Source organism: Arachis stenosperma, chromosome 8, assembly GCF_014773155.1.
Source record: "Arachis stenosperma cultivar V10309 chromosome 8, arast.V10309.gnm1.PFL2, whole genome shotgun sequence".
In the NCBI taxonomy this organism is placed as follows: Eukaryota; Viridiplantae; Streptophyta; class Magnoliopsida; order Fabales; family Fabaceae; genus Arachis; species Arachis stenosperma.
In genome coordinates this window covers 46007902-46015315 of record NC_080384.1, presented here as the reverse complement: position 1 = coordinate 46015315, position 7414 = coordinate 46007902, and the positions used below count along the sequence as shown (strand labels likewise).

The 7414-nt window shown below is 42.5% G+C and overlaps 1 non-coding gene across 1 annotated transcript; it reads right to left on the bottom strand.

Annotated features, from left to right (window-relative positions):
• Positions 1 to 4653: 4653 nt before the first annotated feature.
• LOC130947093 (small nucleolar RNA R71) lies at positions 4654 to 4757 on the bottom strand. Its single transcript, XR_009072504.1, has one exon. It is a non-coding gene; the product is annotated as a small nucleolar RNA R71 (small nucleolar RNA).
• Between the last annotated feature and the right edge of the window lie 2657 nt (positions 4758 to 7414).

The following is a 7414-nucleotide window of genomic DNA, read 5'->3' as shown; positions in this document are numbered from 1 at the left end:
TATTCGACATGGCTCTCGAATGTGGTATTGGTGAGAAAACACAACGGCAAGTGGAGAATGTGCGTGGACTATTCTGACCTTAACAAAGCATGCCCCAAAGATTGCTTCCCCCTCCCTAACATAGATGCACTCGTCGATGCCGCGGCGGGATACCGGTATCTAAGTTTCATGGACGCCTACTCCGGTTACAATCAGATACCGATGCACCGTCCTGACGAAGACAAGACGGCGTTCATAACGCCAGGAGGAACTTTCTGCTATAAGGTAATGCCATTCGGCTTGAAAAATGCGGGGGCAACATATCAAAGGCTGATGAACAGGATATTCCACGACCTCATAGGGAAAACAGTTGAAGTCTACGTGGACGACATCCTGGCAAAAACAACACGACCTGACGACCTCTTGAACGACCTGGCGAGTGTATTCGCGTCCCTTCGTCAACACGGTATGAGGCTGAATCCCCTCAAGTGCGCCTTCGCCATGGAAGCCGGCAAGTTCCTGGGATTTATGATAACTCAGAGAGGGGTAGAAGCTAACCCGGAGAAATGCCAGGCAATACTCCAGATGAAGAGCCCAGGTTGCATCAAGGACGTCCAGAGGTTGGCAGGGAGGTTGACCTCATTATCCCGATTTCTCGGAGCTTCGACAACAAAGGCCCTGTCATTCTTTAACCTCATGAAGAAAGGGATGGCGTTTGAGTGGACGCCCGCATGTGAAGAGGCCTTTCGGCACTTCAAGGAAATCCTGGCGGCACCACCCGTCCTCGGGAAGCCAAAGGACGGGGAACCACTATACCTATACCTCGCCATAACGAGTGAAGCCCTGGCCGCAGTTCTGGTACGGGAGGACGGAAAAGCCCAACAGCCAGTCTATTTCATAAGCAGGGCCTTGCAAGGGGCAGAATTAAGGTATAGCAAGTTGGAAAAGCTAGCCCTAGCACTTCTAACTTCCTCACGAAGGTTAAAGCAGTACTTCCAGAGTCACCAAGTTGTCGTCAGAACAGACCAAGGGATCCGGCAAGTACTCCAAAAACCCGATCTGGCGGGAAGAATGATGACTTGGTCCATCGAACTCTCCCAGTATGACATACGATACGAACCCCGGCAAGCCATCAAGGCGCAGGCGATGGCGGATTTTCTAGTAGAGGTAACGGGAGATCCAAGCGAAGAAGTGAGTACACGATGGAAGCTCCATGTTGACGGAGCCTCCAACCAGACTTTCGGAGGTGCCGGGATCATCCTGGAAAGCCCGATTGGGGTTGTGATGAGCGGATAATTTGTACCCTTTTTGGCATTGTTTTTAGTATGTTTTTAGTATCTTTTAGTTAGTTTTTATTATATTTTTATTAGTTTTTAGTTAAAATTCACTTTTCTGGACTTTACTATGAGTTTGTGTGTTTTTCTGTGATTTCAGGTATTTTCTGGCTGAAATTGAGGGATCTGAGCAAAAATCTGATCCAGAGACTCAAAAGGACTGCAGATGCTGTTGGATTCTGACCTCCCTGCACTCAAAGTGGATTTTCTGGAGCTACAGAAGCCCAATTGGCGCGCTCTCAATGGCGTTGGAAAGTAGACATCCTGGGCTTTCCAGCAATATATGATAGTCCATACTTTGCCCAAGATTTGATGGCCCAAACTGGCGTTCAAAGTCACCTACAGAAATTCCAGCGTTAAACGCCGGAACTGGCACCTAAATGGGAGTTAAACGCCCAAACTGGCATAAAAGCTGGCGTTTAACTCCAAGAAGAGTCTCTACACGAAAATGCTTCAATGCTCAGCCCAAGCACACACCATGTGGGCCCGGAAGTGGATTTTTATGTCATTTACTCATCTCTGTACACCCTGGGCTACTAGTTCTCTATATATAGGACCTTTTACTATTGTATTTTCATCTTGGTTCTTCTGGTTCCCTCTCTGGGGCCGAAACCAATGATCACTTTTGTTCTTATGTATTTTCAACGGTGGAGTTTCTACACACCATAGATTAAGGTGTGGAGCTCTGCTGTACCTCGAGTATTAATGCAATTACTATTGTTCTTCTATTCAATTCCGCTTGTTCTTTGTCCAAGATATCACTTGTTCTTCAACTTGATGAAGGTGATGATCCGTGACACTCATCATCATTCTCACTCATGAACAAAGTGACTGACAACCACTCTTGTTCTACAAGCAATCAAAGCTCTAGTGAATATCTCTTGGATTCCTGATACACGATGCATGGTTGATCGCCTGACAACCGAGTGCTCGCCTGACAAACGAGCCAGCCATTCCGTGAGATCAGAATCTTCGTGGTATAGGCGAGAACTGATGGCGGCATTCAAGAGAATCCGGAAGGTCTAACCTTGTATGTGGTATTCTGAGTAGGATTCAATGATTGAATGACTGTGACGTGCTTCAAACTCCTAGCAGGCGGGGCGTTAGTGACAGACGCAAAAGAATCAATGGATTTTATTCCGGCCTGACCGAGAACCGACAGCTGATTAGCCATATGCTGTGACAGAGCATGGGAACATTTTCACTGAGAGGATGGGAGGTAGCCACTGACAACGGTGAAACCCTACATGAGCTTGCCATGGAAAGGAGTAAGAAGGATTGGATGAAGACTGTAGGAAAGCAGAGAGACGGAAGGGAAGGCATCTTCATTCGCTTGTCTGAAGCTCTCACCAATGATATACATAAGTACCTCTATCTTTATCTTTATGCTTTATTCGTTTATCACTATACCCATTTGAGTCTGCCTGACTGAGATTTACAAGGTGACCATAGCTTGCTTCATACCAACAATTTCCGTGGGATCGACCCTTACTCACGTAAGGTATTACTTGGACGACCAGTGCACTTGCTGGTTAGTTGTGCGAAGTTGTATGATCACAATTCGTGCACCAAGTTTTTGGCGCCGTTGCCGGGGATTGTTTTGTGTATGGACAACTGACGGTTCATCTTGTTGCTTAGATTAGGTATTTTTTTTCAGAGTTCTTAAGAATGAATTCTAGTGTTCAAGGTGATGTTCTTATCATCACCAAAGCTGATTGATCATCATCAATTTAGCTCTTGAATGCAATGTCCTGCTGAAGCTTAGCTAGCTATGTCTAATTCCTTTAGACTAAAGCTTTAGACTAACATTGCATGATTCCTGGAATTCTCATAAGAATTTTGATACCTTTATTTTCTTTCATATAATTTTCGAAAAAAAAAATCCAAAAAAAAATTTCAAAATCATAAAAGACCAAAAAGATTTTATGTTTCTTGTTGAGTCTAGAGTCATTTAAGTTTGGTGTCAATTGCATGCATCCATTCATGTGTCTTAAGGATCTTCAAGATGTTATGATGATTTCTTACTCTAATCTTTAAATTCTCTTGACTGAGTGTTTGTGTGTTCATACGCATTCTCATTAGTGTCAGTAGTATACAAACTGCTAAGTTGGGTCTGCATGCATTATATTGGTTTTAGTTGCATTTTGATTATTCCTCATTATTAAAAATCCAAAATATTTTCAATTTGTGTCTTTTCAAGTCAATAATACAGAGAATTGAAGATTCAGAACATACAGCAGGAATCACACAGAAAAAAGCTGAGCATTCAAAAATGCCCAGTAAAAGAACAGACTGGCGTTTAAACGCCAGCCAGGTACCTGGTTGGGCGTTTAACGCCCAAAAGGGTATAGTTTGGGCTTAAACGCCAGAATGTGCACCATTCTGGGCGTTTAACGCCAGGATGGCACAAGAGGGAAGATTTTGTTTTCAAATCAATTTTTTTCAAGTTTTCAAAGTTTTTCAAAATCAAATCTTTTTCAAATCATATCTTTTCAATCAAAAAGTTTTCAAATCAATTTCTTTCCTTTTTCAAAGATACTTGCTAACAATTAATGATTTGATTCAAATTTCAAGTATGTTGCCTTTTCTGTTGGGAAGGTTTAATTTTTGAATCATATCTTTTCTTGTCAGGCAAGTCATTAATTTTAAAATCAAATCTTTTTAAAATTGTTTTCAAATCATATCTTTTCAATCACATCTTTTTAAAACCAATCATATCTTCTTAACCACATCTTTTTCAAAATAGTTTTCAATCAAATCTTTTTGATTTCTAAATTCAAAATCTTTTTCAAAAAATTACTTGATCTCTTTCTCACTCTTGTTTTCGACAATCAAATTAAAGTTTTTCAAAATGTTTTTAAAAATCTTTTTAACTTAATTTTCGAAAATTACTTCCCTTCTTCCCACATCCTTCTATTTATGGACTAACACTATCCCTTAATGCAAAATTCGAACTCCATCTTCTTTGATAAGTTCGAATTTTCTACCTGTCTCCATTTTTCTATTCTCTGGCACCTCAAGGGGAGAAGCATCTCTATCCCTGCCATTGGAGCAAACAACTTTGAGCTTAAGCCTCAATTAGTTTCTCTAATGCAACAGAATTGCAAGTTCCATGGACTTCCATTGGAAGATCCTCATCAGTTCTTAGCTGAATTCTTGCAATCTGTGACACTGTCAAGACTAATGGGGTTGACCTGAGGTCTACAGACTTATGCTTTCCCTTGTGCTGTAAGAGACAGAGCTAGAACATGGTTGGACTCACAACCTAAGGAAAGACTGGACTCATGGGAAAAGCTAGTCATGCCTTCTTGGCAAAGTTCTTTCCACCTCAAAATTGAGTAAGCTTAGAGTGGAAGTCCAAACCTTCAGACAGAAGGATGGAGAATCCCTCTATGAAGCTTGGGAAAGATACAAACAATTGATCAGAAAGTGTCCTTCTGACATGCTCTCTGAATGGAGCATCATAGGTATTTTCTATGATGGTCTCTCTGAACTATCCAAGATGTCTTTGGATAGCTCTGCTGGAGGATCTCATCTGAAGAAGACGCCTACAGAAGCTCAAGAGCTAATTGAAATGGTTGCAAATAACCAATTCATGTACACTTCTGAAAGGAATCCTGTGAACAATGGGACAAGTCAGAAGAAAGGAGTTCTTGAGATTGATACTCTGAATGCCATCTGGCTCAGAACAAGAATTGACTCAACAAGTCAATTTGATTTCTCAAAGTCTGTCTGGAATGCAAAATGCACCAAGCAGTACTAAGGATGCTTCATCTGAGGAAGAAGCCTATGATCCTGAGAACCCTTCAATGGAAGAGGTGAATTACCTAGGAGAACCCTATGGAAACACCTATAATTCTTCATGGAGAAATCACCCAAATTTCTCATGGAAGAATCAAGAGAGACCTCAACAAGGTTTCAACAACAATAATGGTGGAGAAACAGGTTTAGCAATGGCAAAGCCTTTTCCATCATCTTCTCAGCAACAGACAGAGAATTCTAAGCAGAACCCCTCTGACTTAGCAACCATGGTCTCTGATCTAATCAAAACCACTCAAAGTTTCATGACTGAAACAAGGTCCTCCATTATAAATTTGGAGGCACAAGTGGGACAGCTGAGCAAGAAAGTTATGAACTCCCTCCAAGTACTCTTCCAAGCATACAGAAGAAAATCCAAAAGGGAGTGCAAGGCCATAAACATGGCGAATCTGGAGAGGAAAGAGAGGACTGACTTAGCAACCATGGTCTCTGATCTAATCAAAACCACTCAAAGTTTCATGACTGAAACTCCCTCCAAGTACTCTTCCAAGCAATACAGAAGAAAATCCAAAAGGAGAGTGCAAGGCCATAAACATGGCCGAATCTGGAGAGGAAAGAGAGGAAGTGAACGCCACTGAGGAAGACCTCAGTGGGCGTGCACTGACCTCCACTAAGTTCCCAAATGAGGAACCATGGGAATCTGAGGCTCAAAATGAGACCATAGAGATTCCATTGGACTTACTTCTGCCCTTCATGAGCTCTGATGAGTATTCTTCCTCTGAAGAGGATGAGTATGTCACTGAAGAGCAAGTTGCTAAATACCTTGGAGCAATCATGAAGCTAAATGACAAGTTATTTGGAAATGAGACTTGGGAGGATGAACCCCCTTTGCTCACCAAAGAACTGGATGACTTGTCTAGGCAGAAATTACCTCAAAAGAGACAAGATCCTGGGAAGTTTTCCATACCTTGTACCATAGGCACCATGACCTTCAAGAAGGCTCTGTGTGACTTAGGGTCAAGTGTGAACCTCATGCCTCTCTGTAATGGAGAAGCTATGGATCTTTGAGGTACAAGCTGCAAGAATCTCACTAGAGATGGCAGACAACTCAAGAAAACAAGCTCATGGACTTGTAGAGAATGTTTTGGTAAAAGTTGAAGACCATTACATCCCTACTAATTTCATAGTCCTAGAGACTGGGAAGTGCATGGATGAATCCATCATCCTTGGCAGACCCTTCCTAGCCACAGCAAAGGCTGTGATTGATGTTGATGGAGGTGAACTGATCATTCAAGTGAATGAAGAATCCTTTGTGTTTAAGGCTCAAGGATACCCCTCTGTCATCATGGAGAAGAAGCATGAAGAGCTTCTCTCTAATCAGAGACAAACAGAGCCCCCACAGTCAAACTCTAAGTTTGGTGTTGGGAGGCCACAACCAAACTCTAAGTTTGGTGTTGAACCCCCACATTCAAACTCTAAGTTTGGTGTTGGGAGGTTCCAACATTGCTCTGAGTATCTGTGAGGCTCCATGAGAGCCCTCTGTCAAGCTACTGACATTAAAGAAGCGCTTGTTGGGAGGCAACCCAATAATTATATTTTATCTATTTTCTTTTGTTATTTTATGTTTTTTGTAGGTTGATGATCATAAGAAGTCACAAAATCCATTGAAAAAGCAAAAACAGAATGAAAAACAGAAAGAAAAACAGCACACCCTGGAGGAAGAATTCACTGGCGTTTAAACGCCAGTGAGGCTAGCAGTTGGGCGTTTAACGCCCAGTCTGGCACTATTCTGGGCGTTTAACGCCAGAAAGGGGCACCAGACTGGCGTTAAACGCCAGAAAAGGGCAAGAACCTGGCGTTAAACGCCAGGAATGGGCACCAGCCCGGCGTTTAACGCCAGAAATGGCTCAAAACGTGATTTTGAGCAACATTTGGTGCAGGGATGACTTTTCCCTGACACCACAGGATCTGTGGACCCCACAGGATCCCAACCTACCCCACCACCACTCTCTCTCTTCTTCCCCCATTCACCACTCACATCCATCCTTCATTAAACCCCACCAACCTCACCCTTCAAATTCACACAACCTAAACATCACTTCCCCCCTTCTTCATCATTTCTTCTTCTTCTACTCTCTTCTTTCTTCTTTTGCTCGAGGACGAGCAAACCTTTTAAGTTTGGTGTGGTAAAAGCGTTGCTTTTTTGTTTTTCCATAACCATTTATGGCATCCAAGGCCGGAGAAACCTCTAGAAAGAGGAAAGGGAAGGCAAAAGCTTCCACCTCCGAGTCATGGGAGATGGATAGATTCATCTCAAGGGTGCATCAAGACCACTTCTATGA